Here is a 12929-nt window from a genome sequence, read left to right on the forward strand (position 1 = left end):
TGTAAGCTCACTCCAATTTCTCTCCTCTCTTTCTGTCACCTGCAGTCTGTGCTGTGCACAAGAGCTGCTCCTGGGCACAGCTGTCTCTCTACATCTCTGCCCACTTTTATGAGCTCCCTGTGTTTTAGGAGCCCAACCCAGCTCAGCAGTAGAGGATGTCATTTTTATCCTTCCCACTTGTCTCCCCTGAGATTTCCCTGCATCATCATGGCCAACAGTTCCTGAAAGTCAACAGCATCATGACTGTGCTTTGAAATCTGTTGAATTTAACACCAGATTTCAGGTGGTCAGTGACAAATTCCTGACATGTGGTGAAGCCTCTCAGAGAGTGTTTGCTAAAGCAAAAAGGAGCACACAGACAGGGACAGGATACCATAGAATCATAGAAACACCAAGGTTGGAAATGACCTAAAAGATCATCCAGTCCAACTATTCACCTATCACCAATAGCTCCCGCTAAACCATGGCCCTCAACACAACGTCCAGTGATTCCTGGAACACCTCCAGTGTCGGTGAATCCACCCCCACCCTTGGCAGTCCATGCCAGGTCCCAAAGTTCAGGACGTGGCATTTGGTCTTGGTGAAACTCATCCCATTGGCTTCAGCCCAGATCTCCAGCCTGTCCAGATCCTTCAGTAGGTCCTTGCTAATGACAGACAGGTCCACACTCCCAGCCAATTTGGTGAAATCAGCAAACCTACATAGGATGCACTCAGTGCCCTCATCCAGGTCATCAATAAAAATATTGAAGAGGACAGGCCCCAGCACAGACCCCTGGGGAACACCAGGTAGGCACACAGGTGGGCGTCCAGGTGGGTCTTGAATATCTCCAGTGAAGGATACAACACAACCCCCTCGGGTAGCCTGTTCCAGAGCTCCAGCACCCTCACCATAAAGAAGTTCTTGCACAAATTCGTGCAGAACTTCCTATGCTCCAGTTTCTGTTCATTTCCCCTACTCATATTTCCACACACTGACATCACGACACCCAGGTCCCTCTCTACAGAGCTCCTCTCCAGCAGCTCATTCCCCAAACTGTCCTGGTGTGTGCAATTATTCCTTCCTAAGTGCAACACTCTACACTTGCTTTCATTGAACCTCGTCTGGTTTCTTGCTGCACATCTATCCAGCCTGTCCAGGTCTCGCTGAATGGCAGCACAGCCTTCAGGCGTGTCAGCCAATCATCAGCAAACTTGCTGAGGGTGGCCACTATCCCCTTGTCAAGGTCACTTATGAAGAAGCTGAACAAGACCAGGCTCAGCACCAACACCTGGGGAACACCGCTACTTACAGGTCTCCAAATGGACTCTGCTTTGACAACGACCACCCTCTGTGCTCTGTCAGTCAGACAGTCCTCAACCCACCTCACTGTTCACTCATCTTTCCCACATTTCCTTATCTTTGTGATAAGGATATTGTGGGAGACAGTATCAAAAGCCTTGCTGAAATCATGGTAGACAACATCTACCGCTCTCTCCCCATCCACCCAGCCAGCAACAGTGTTATAGAAGGCTACCAGGTTGGTCACACATGACCTCCACTTGGTAAACCCATGCTGACAACTCCTGATAACCTCCTTTTCTTCCAACTGTCTGAAGATGGCATTCAGCACAAGCTGTTCCATCGCCTTTCCAGGGACAGAGGTGAGGCTCTCTGGCCTGTAGTTACCCAGATCTTCCTTCATACACATTTTTGAAGACAGGATTGACACTGGCTATCCTCCAGTCTTCAGGCACCTCCCCCATTCTCCAAGACCTCTCAAAGATGATAGAGAGTGGTTCTGCAGTCATCTCTGCCAGCTCCCTCAGCACACATGGATTTCTGAATATTGTTGTGGCCTGGGCGCTCACGAGCCAACTCTACCTTGACTAAAGGCAAGTCCTCCATTCCCCATACCCTCTCACTAAGCTCCAGGGTCTGGGATTCCTGAAGGAGAGCTTTTACACTGAAGACAGAAGCAAAGTAGGCCTTCAGTATCTCCACCTTCTCAACAACCCCCATTACCAGAACACCTCCCTCACTTAGTAGGGACCCACAGTCTCACTAGTCTTCATATTATTCTTAACGTAATTTCAAAAGCCTTTTTTATTATCCTATTTAATGAGTGTCAACCCATTTAATTAATACTATGTTCTGCCTGTGAGGAAGCGCGAGAGGGAGGAGGGCCAGTCAGTGCTGGTTCTGCGGCAAGGTGTTTATCACTGAAGAATACTAACTGTTAATGGAAAGATATATGGTATTAACGGTGTTCATGGGAACTGAAGAACTGTATTGTTTGACAAACTGTTCTTATGGTATAAGAAAGCATAATTGTTAATAGCATATGGAAGTGTTGTTGAGGGAATGTGGAAGTGTATCTGAGGGTACAAGTAGTGGAATAGTTCACAGAGGAAAAAGGGTTAAAGAGAAAGTGAGTTTATCTGCAGTGACATGAGAGCAACCCCCCGCTCCATTCCCCTGCAAGCAGAGCAAAGCAGAGCAGAGCAGAGTAGAGCAACTGTCCCCATGTAGCATGTAGTGTTATTCTGCTTACTAAATGGATGAGCTCACTACAGAAGAGGCAAATCTTCTGTTCTGCTCCATCTCTGGCATACTCTGGAGTCCAAGGCATTTCAAAGCTATGGAACACCTACGTTCTTTCAATGATGACACCTTAGTATGCTCTGGGCTCTCATTTCAATTGCATCTAAGTAAGTTAAGAGTCATGACAGCTGACTGGAAGGCCAATGTTCCCATAAAGTGCATCAAGTAAGTTATTGCCATCTGGGTGAGGGAAAGGGTCGCCCCTGTCTGCTCTGCACTGCTGCAGCCTCACCTGGAGCACTGGGTGCACTTCTGGGCACCGCAGAAGATCAAGTGCATCAAACTATGGGAGAGTGTGCACAGGAGGGCACTGGAACTGAGAGATCAGAGATTCAGAGTTACATTGGGATTGACTGCTTGTTCAGACGGGGCCCTTCTCACATCCCACATCCTGTGATGAGACACAGGGCACATGTGGGTTATGAACTCGACAGCATTTCTGCAACACATGCAGAGCCTGGGATCTTTCCTTCCCATGTCTTTCACTTAACATCATACAGACCTCCATCCCACTGCCACAGGAAGTGCCCTGAGCCAACATGAGAGACAGGATCTCCATGCCAAGGGTCTGGGAATAAGGGCTTGTCCTGTTTGCTTTTTAAGACAAAGAAGGATTTTCTTAGCATCAGAGCCACCATACCAGTGCCTTTGCCTGACTGGAGTCATGGCTTCCAATTATCTGCTCTAACTAGTCCCTTGGGAATCTTACTTGGTAATGGCCCTCAGTGGGCCCATTAATACTCCAAGAAACTTCACTGTTACTTCTGACTTTGTCTTGCCAAGTACTTTATGCTAACTTTTCTCTGCACTGGAGGTTGATGGACTCAGCACCAAATGCACCGTGGGGCCCATTATAACCTAAAGAGCCTCTTGTGCCTTGTGCCTTCCTGTTGTCTTCTTCAGGTTTTCAGAACGTGTTCAGCAAAATGGAGAGAGCTCAAAGAGCAAGAATCCAAAATGCATTTAATGTCTTTTGTGGAGAATGTTTATGCAGAATGGCTTCATGAGAAAGGACATGAAGAGATTCCACTAGTTAAATTGTAAAAGAATGAATGTGATTAAAGACAAAGACGGTTTATCCTAGGGACGGTCACGGGCTAAGCAGCTGTGGAGAAATCAGTATGTGAAAAGACAGGGTATGTAGCTAAAGATGAAATATGTATCTAGGAGCAAGGACGGCCTAAGGGAAAAGCAAGATGTGTAGCAAGGTGTAGACAGAGCTGCAAAGAAAAAGTATCTATAAGGCTAACCACAAAGGTCAGATGAAGTAATGTCTAATTCACCAATCCTGAGCTTAACTTTTGCAATATGCATGAACTTATTACTGATTGTATAAATGAGATGCTGTAACACCTAATAAACGAGGCTTGTTGACCATGATAGCATGAGATTTGTCTCCCGCGGTTACTTCCAACAAATGGTGACCCCGACGTGATAAGGAAAAAAGGGCTGCCACGAGAGAAGAACTGCGTTGGGTTTGGGTCCCGCAGCTAGACAGACGCCGAAAGAGCTGAACTTGGAGCTCCGCGTCTCGAGTGACCACACAGGTGGGCTCGACCGATACGTGCTGCCGAAGCCTGGAGGGCTGCAACAGTACCGACGTGAGTAAATATGGACAGGCAAGCAGCATATGATTTATTTTCCGCTTTTCTTAGGCGGAGACAGTTTAAGGGTATAGACTTAGAAAAGGATCTCCCTGCTTTATTGAGCCACGCGGTCTCATATGGCTTTTTTGCAAACCCCCACTTAGTGCATACACTAGAGGAGTGGCGGCGGTATGGGGACAAGTTGTGGGAGTTAGTTTTAGATGATGATAAGTCGGCAAAAAAGATAAGTAAGTTGTGGAAAGCAGTGCATAATGAGTTGTTGATGAGTCAGGCGGAAAAAAGGGCAGCTCAGGAAGCTCAAGCTGCGCAAAAACAGAATCAAGATTATGGGCTGCCATGGGGCACTAGCGTTCCAAACCCCCCTGTTTTTTCTTCCGTTACTTTGCCGTCTGCAGCCTCAGTGCCCTCTGCACCCCCTCGCGAAGTGCAGGCTGACCTAGCAACGGAGCCCGCAGAGGTCTCCTCTAGCCCCCCCCCTTCGCTGTCCGGAGTTCCGCCGTCCGGAGCCGACTCGGCGCCGCTCCTTGTCTCGGCACCGTCTGTGCCGCAGCCGCAGCCGTCTGGCTGCTCTGAGCTCTCGGTAGCTCCGGAGCCGTCAGTTCTGCGCGGGTCGGGTCCGATCTCTGGAGCTGGGTCTGGTTTTGTGGGGACTGTTGCAAGGGAAAGGCGCGAGTTGTGGTCTATGCTGGCAAGGCGCGGAATAGAGGATGGTGACAATGAATTAGTACAGACAGCGACTGAGAATCTTGCATTTCCTGTTGTTTATGCTCCCTTGCCGCAGGGAGGAGTTCAGGCTGAGATTCAATCTCTAGACTGGAAGATGTTATCACAGTTGCGAGCTACTGTAGGGACATATGGAGTGACTAGTGAACTGGCCAGGCAAATGCTAGATTATCTTTTTAGTGCACATATCCTTCTCCCAGCAGATATTAGAAGTATAATGAAATTGATCTATACTCCTCATCAGTTAATATTGTTTAATGCTCATTGGCATCAGTTAGCTGTGGCGTCTGCAGCAGTTCAGAGAGGACCAGGAGACCCCTTAGCAGGTGTAACAATGGAACAATTGTTGGGTCTTGGGGCATGGAATCGAATAGAGGCTCAGGCGATTTCTGACCCTGAAGTTTTGTGAGAAACTATGAATCTAGCCAGGAAAGCTATGGATAGTATAAAAGCTCCGGGAGGAACGCCCATTTACATGGGAATAAGACAGGGGCGTGAGGAGCCGCTAGGTAATTTCATAGATAAGGTTGTGGATGCCATTAAGAAGGCTAGTGTTCCGGAATATATGCAAGGGGCATTGATTAAACAATGTGTGCTCCAAAATGGTAATTCCTCAACCCGATCTCTGGTTAATACATTGCCCGGAGATTGGTCATTCCCTGAGTTGTTAGAAAAGGCTGCTTCGGTTCCAACTGGAACCCAGGCATTCTTAGTGAGTGCTTTGCAGAAAATTAGTGATGGGTTGCAGGAGCAGGCAAAAGCATTTCAGGAGCAATCAAAATCCTCACATACTCAGGTTCTAGCAGCCCTTGCACCCCTCCAAGCTGCAGTCGCTACAAGCCCACGCTCGCAGAACAGCCTCCGCATGAGATGTTTCCGTTGTGGAAAAACTGGACATGTTCGTCACGATTGCCAAGCCACTGGGATTTGGTGCAGCAAATGTCAATCCAACACTCACAACGCTGCTGCCTGCAATAAGAGGTCGGGAAACTCGAAAAGCAGTGCGAGCAGCAGCCGCGCTCGGACACAAGTAGCAGCTGCAGTATCGGCAACCCCCAACAGCAACAACCTCAACCTGCCACCAGCGGGAGCCTCGGCTTGGACTTGGCAGCCTCAGTAAATGTTACTATTTTGACTAATCAGCCCTATCGGATTCCTACTGGACTATTTGGCCCTGTCATGATTAATGGTCAAGCAGTAGGAGGACTGTTATTGGGTAGATCGTCTGTCAGCATGATGGGACTGTTTGTTTTACCTGGAGTAATAGATGCGGACTACCAAGGGGAAATTATGATCATGGTACACACCCCTTACCCACCTGTAAAAATACTTAAAGGGCAGCGTCTAGCTCAATTAGTGCCGCTGCCGCAGTTAGCAAAAGGACTGACTCCCCTTAAACAAGAGCCAAGAAAACAGGGAGGATTTGGCTCATCTGGGAAATTAACTTTGCTTACTCTTGATTTATCAACGCGCCCGAAAAAATCGTGCACTCTGCGCTACCGTGATCAGAGTATTACTCTGACAGGACTTTTGGATACAGGAGCGGATACATCAATTATCACCCCAGGGGAGTGGCTGTCTGACTGGCCGCTTCAATCTTCAACTACCACAGTGTCAGGAGTCGGAGGAATGACACTGGCAAGCCGAACCCCTATGCTCACAGTGGAAATAGATGGCAGGAGAGCCACAGCAATTTTTTCACTTACACTACTTCCACCTACGGTATCCTGCCTTATCGGTAGGGACGTGCTGGCTCAACTGGGTCTTGTTCTTACCAATGAACACCTTTTAGTATAATGGCCATTGCTTGGACTTTCCCACTACCACTTACATGGACTACAGAAAATCCAGTCATGGTTAAGCAGTGGCCACTAAAAAGGGAAAGTCTTCAGCAAGCACATCAACTTGTGCAGGAGCAGTTTGCCCAGGGGCATCTGAAACTGTCTACTAGCCCTTGGAACACTCCGATATTCGTAATCAAAAAGAAATCTGGAAAATATCGTCTACTGCACAACCTAAGGGCTGTCAACGACCAGATGGAGCCCATGGGGGCGCTACAACCCGGATTACCCAACCCTTCTATGATCCCCGAGAATTGGCCCATCCTCATCATCGACCTGAAAGACTTTTTCTTTACAATTGCCTTACACCCCCAGGATACAAAACGTTTTGCTTTTACTCTGCCAGCGATAAATAGGGGAGAGCCCGACAAGCGATTTGAATGGACAGTGTTACCACAAGGAATGCGTAACTCCCCAACTATTTGCCAGTTGTATGTCGACGCAGCACTGCAACCGTTACGCCGAGAAATGCCGGACACCATTATTTATCACTATATGGATGATATTCTTCTGGCTCAAAAGGATCCATTCACAGACTCTCAGATTGAGCATATCAAAGCAGTGCTGGCAACCTCCTCTTTAGTTATAGCTTCTGAAAAGGTACAAAAATCCACGCCCTGGAAATATCTGGGATGGCAAATCACCAATAAGCAGGTGAAACCGCAAAAATTAACCATTGCTACGGACATTTCTACCCTTAATGATGCACAAAAACTCCTTGGAGACTTACAATGGCTAAAACCGGTAGTAGGTCTCCCAAATGTGCTGCTAGAAAAACTGCTACCCCTGCTGAAAGGCACGGACCCTTGCTCCCCAGTGACTCTTATGCCAGAACAAAAGGAGGTGCTACAAAAGATTTCAGACTGTATCACCAAGGGGTTCGTTTCCCGCATGGACCCCACAGTACCATTGACTCTTACCATTTGGAGCAGCAATATGCATCTCCTTGGTGCAGTCACTCAGCATAAAAAGAAAAAGGGGGAAAAGGTCCTGGAGTGGATTTCGCCACCTCTTCAAAAACGGAAAACAATAACCACAAAAATTGAAAATCTGGCAGCAGTGGTCAAAAAAGGCCGCATGCGTATATTGGAAATTAGCGGTCTGGAACCACAGACAGTTTATCTTCCCATGGAAAAAGCAACGCTAGACTGGTATTTGCTGAATTCGCCAGATCTAGCTGAAGCGCTTTTAGCCTGGGGAGCTAAAATAGAAACAGGTCCACTTGTTCCACGAGCATTGCAATGGATCGGTGAATGGAGCTGGATTCGCGTGCCTTTGCGAAGGGACAAACCCATCTCGGAAGCTGTAACTGTTTACACTGACGCTGGAAAAAAGACACGCAAAGCAGCTATTGTTTGGCAAAAGAAGGGAATTTGGCAGCAACACACACTGGAGGCGGTCCCTGAAGACAGTTTACAAACGCTAGAACTTCTTGCTGTAGTGTGGGCTGTTTCTAATATCACTGAGCCTTTGAATGTGGTTTCAGATTCCCTCTATGTAGTAGGGGTGACCTCAAGAATTGAGGATGCAATTGTTAAGGAGGTTCAAAACAAGCGATTATATGAGTTATTTTTACAACTCAAGCAAGCCCTCAGGAACAGAACAGAGCCTTACTCCATTATCCATATCAGGAGTCATATATTAAGCACGGGTTTAGGGGAAGGCAATCAGAGGGCAGATCGGCTGGTATCAGTTGCAGTACCAATGTCACAATTTACTCTGGCAAGGGAAGCTCATGCTACCTTCCATCAGAATGCCAGAGGACTGCAGAGGCAATTTCAGATCTCTCAAACAGATGCTTCTGCCATTGTCAGGAGCTGCCCAGTCTGTGCAAATCACAACAGTGGAGTGGGTCTGGGAATTGGAGTTAATCCTAGAGGTTTATCAGTCAATGAAATATGGCAAATGGATGTTACCCATGAACCCAGTCTGGGAAGGTTAAAATATGTGCATGTCACCATTGACATGCAATGTCAATTTTATCTGGGCAACTACAGCAATTTTATCTGGGCAACAGCTCAGGCTGGGGAAAGGGGCATCCATGTAACCCGACACCTCACAGCATGTTTTGCAGTCATGGGAGTATGCAAACAGTTAAAAACAGATAATGGTCCTGCCTACATAGGTCAAAAGGTTCAGCGTTTTCTACAACAATGGGGTGTTAAGCATATTACTGGCATTCCACACAATCCGCAAGGGCAGGCAATAGTTGAACGAGCAAACAGCACCTTGAAAACTTATCTTAAGAAATTCTCAGAAATTCAGGACATGCAGGAAAGGCTTGCTAAGGCACTGTTTGTATTGAATCATTTATGCATAATAGGATCCTCAGACTGTCCTGCAGCCGAAAAACATAAGTTACAGAGCCCAGAATCAGAAAAGCATCTTAAAGAAGAAATGTGGGTTAGGTATAGATGCTTGAAAACTGGGGAATGGAAAGGCCCTGCAAGAGTGCTTTATTTAGGGCGAGGCTACCTTTGTGTTTCAACCCCTACAGGTTCTGAGTGGATTCCTGCTCATTGGACCAAGCCAGTGAGGCCATCGCATCCCGGAGAGCACGGTGAACCTGGATGACTGCCTACAGATGGGTGACTGCAGAAAAGTTGGAAGAGTGTCTCCAGCTGATTGAGGAGCCACTCCAGACCTTCATTCAGCATGTTCAGTCAACAGTAACTCAAAGATTCTATGGTCCATATCTGGAACTGGTGAATGCGTTGGATGACTTACGAGGACCGATTCCATCTATTAGACATTACGGGTGTTGGGGATGTGGTGCGCGTGGGCGTGAGGCTCAAGTGTTGCTTCTTTGTGGTGGTTGTGGAAAATTGGGTTGGTATCACCAATCAATCTTTTATGGTCCACACGCTCTGTGGTGCAGAGTGTCAGAAAACCTGGTGGGCAGAAGACCAACCGCCAGAGTCAGAATCAGAGGAAGATCAATCGCCAGATGCCATAACAGTGACCCGTATTTGCTGGGTGCTTAAGAGATTCGCTCAGAGAGCTCAAGCTGCTAGGAGGTCTCGCATCATAAGCTATCAATGCGGCGTTAGAGTCAGAGCTCTTGGGGCCTAACAGCCCTAGGAGTTCTGGTCTGGCTGCAATGCTGTGGTGCATTTTGGGCCCCTCCGCAGCCTAAGGAAAATATCTGGGTTACGTTAGCCAACAAGACGGGTCAAGATGCCATATGTTTAGCATTATCATCTCCTGGCAATCCTTTTTCTACCTGCTTGGTAGGCATACCTTTGGACACTCCTCCATGTCCAAAAGGTGTTCTGCCTTGCCGATCAAAAGGTACAAAGGGCTACGCAGACCATTGGGATGCATATATACCACACTTTCCTGTAGCCCCTCTAGAACCACAAGAATTGGAAATTTTGGGATCAGTAAAAGCCAATTGGTGCGTATATTTTAATTGGACCGGCAGTTATCGAATTGGGCCTGACAGATCAAAAATCAAACCAAGAAGTGTAAATTCTAGCCTGCTTGTATATAGAAATCAATAAGTATGGTGTAACTATACAAGCACCAGTATATCTGTTTCATCTAACAACCCTATAACATTGCCCTATGGAGTGTTTTTGATATGTGGAGATCGGGCTTGGGCAGGAGTCCCCTCTAAGATAGTAGGAGGACCATGCACATTAGGTCGTTTAACACTGCTTACTCCAAATACTTCTATGATCCTCCAAATTCACAGACAGCATTCTAGAGTGAAAAGGGTGACTCATGCCTTTACCTCAGACTGTAAGGATAAGGTACAATTTTGGTCTACAACAGGAAGAATATTTGCCTCTATTTTATCAGCTAATGTTGCCTCTGCTAAAGCATTAGCCATGCTAAATGGTTTAGGCTGCTGGCTAGCAAAACAAACGAATGCCACCTCAGAGGCATTATCTCAACTACTGATTGATGTGGATTCAGTAAGGCATGCTACACTCCAGAATAGAGCAGCAATTGATTTTCTATTACTAGCACAGGGGCACGGATGTGAGGAGTTCGAAGGCATGTTGTATGAACTTATCAGACCACTCCGTGTCTATACATAAACAGATACAAATGCTGCACGCATTAACTAACCGTTTGCAGGTGCAATCTGGTTTTGGTCTTGATGACTGGCTTAGAAGTTTAGGTTTAGGCCCCTGGCTTACTTCTCTGCTACAGCATTTGATCACAATTGGTCTGGTACTGATAGCTATCATATTAATAGTTCCTTGCCTCTTTAAATGCTTGCAAAATGCACTAATGAGAATGGTCGACACAAAATACAATGTCTCCTTAGTCGTCCAAAAAGAAAACGGGGGAAATGTGGAGAATGTTTATGCAGAATGGCTTCATGAGAAAGGACATGAAGAGATTCCACTAGTTAAATTGTAAAAGAATGAATGTGATTAAAGACAACGACGGTTTATCCTAGGGACTGTCACGGGCTAAGCAGCTGTGGAGAAATCAGTATGTGAAAAGACAGGGTATGTAGCTAAAGATGAAATATGTATCTAGGAGCAAGGACGGCCTAAGGGAAAAGCAAGATGTGTAGCAAGGTGTAGACAAAGCTGCAAAGAAAAAGTATCTATAAGACTAACCACAAAGGTCAGATGAAGTAATGTCTAATTCACCAATCCTGAACTTAACTTTTGCAATATGCATGAACTTATTACTGATTGTATAAATGAGATGCTGTAACACCTAATAAATGAGGCTTGTTGACCATGATAGCATGAGACTTGTCTCCCGCGGTTACTTCCAACAGTCTGTTTATTTATAGTTTGTTTTATACAAGAAGTTAAAGAAGCACTTTGCAGCTGATGTCAATGCAGGATGTCATCAATGAGTTCTATTCTGTTGCTGTGTGGACAAAGTTCCTCCTCAACCTCCCCACTCCTCTTCTATTCTCATTGGCCCCATGGGACTTGCATCACTTTTCCTCACATCACTCTTCTCTGTTGTCACCCGCTCAGTGTTAAACCTCCTTTGTACCAACTCCCACTGGCTTTCCACAGAGAACCAGCTGCACACAGAAAAAGAAAGAATTCTCTTTATTTATGGCCAACAAACAGAAGGAAAGGTGATGCAATTGAATGAACAGTAGAACACAGTGATCAACTGCATGCCATGTCCAAACTGCTTCTATTGAGGTTTATGTTTCACAGGGACTATTTTCTCAAGAAATGAGTTAGACACAGATAGGATGGGATAGATAGAATCACGGTGAAAGAGTTGACAACAGACTTTTGAGGAATGGAGCAAATTCCAGTAATCTCTCTGAGATAGATCAGCCAGGGAGCTGGGAGGTATCAACTTAAAACTGAACAGGACTCGTGAGTATTTCACACACTGAGATGGGTTAACACATTCTTACTGATTTCTATCTATGTCTTCAAATCTTTTTTTCACTTTTACTGACATTAATGAACATCTTTCAGAATTAATGATTTTTTAAAGCATGAAAATAAAGAGAAAGTTAAAAAGAAAAATAAAAGAGAAATAGTAAAAGGAAAAGGAAAATAATAAAAAGGATATGGAAATTGAAAAGGAGAAGGAAAAGGAAACGGAGAAGAAAATGGCATAGAAAAAGATAAAGAAAGAGATAAAGAAAACGCAGGAAGGGACAGATAGAATCACGGTGAAGGAGTTGACAACACAGTCCATCAGACTTCGGTGAGATGGAGCAAACTTGAGTCATCCCCCTAAAAGTCAGAAATCAGACCGATAATTGGGATGTATCTGACTGAACAAAGACAAGGGATGGGGAAATCTGGCAGGCTGTGACAGGAGCGTGTGTCTAAATGGCCTGCTGAAAACATGCCCTTAACCACGGCCATGTATTGAGGAGAACTGGAGACACCTGGAGGATGAGGGACATCAAATAGGCAGCAGGGAAGAGCAGTGGTGACGCCAGGATTTAGTCACAGGGCATTGGCACTGGCACCACTGTCTGTGTCCCTGAACCTGAAGGCATTTGTGTCCAGCAAACACAGTTCTGGAAAAACATAGTAATTTCAGAAAAAAAAAAAAAAAAAGAAAACAAAAAAGATAATAATAAAAAAAAAAGACATCAAATAAGCTCAAAGATTCATATTTCCAACTTAAAATGGAACAAGACTCATGAGAATTTCTCATGTTAAGAAGGGTTAACACATTTGCATTGATTTCAATCTTTGTTTTCAATTATTAGTCT

At 45.7% G+C, this 12929-nt stretch overlaps 2 pseudogenes; both read left to right on the plus strand.

The window, feature by feature from the left end:
• Positions 1-4092: 4092 nt before the first annotated feature.
• Positions 4093-6033, plus strand: LOC146756949 (endogenous retrovirus group K member 113 Gag polyprotein-like; annotated as a pseudogene).
• A 3439-nt stretch (positions 6034-9472) lies between these two features.
• LOC146756950 (syncytin-A-like) lies at positions 9473-11472 on the plus strand (annotated as a pseudogene).
• The last annotated feature ends 1457 nt before the right edge of the window (positions 11473-12929 follow it).

This window comes from Coturnix japonica, chromosome 24, assembly GCF_054131305.1.
Source record: "Coturnix japonica strain WE chromosome 24, WE-NBRP24, whole genome shotgun sequence".
In the NCBI taxonomy this organism is placed as follows: domain Eukaryota; kingdom Metazoa; phylum Chordata; class Aves; order Galliformes; family Phasianidae; genus Coturnix; species Coturnix japonica.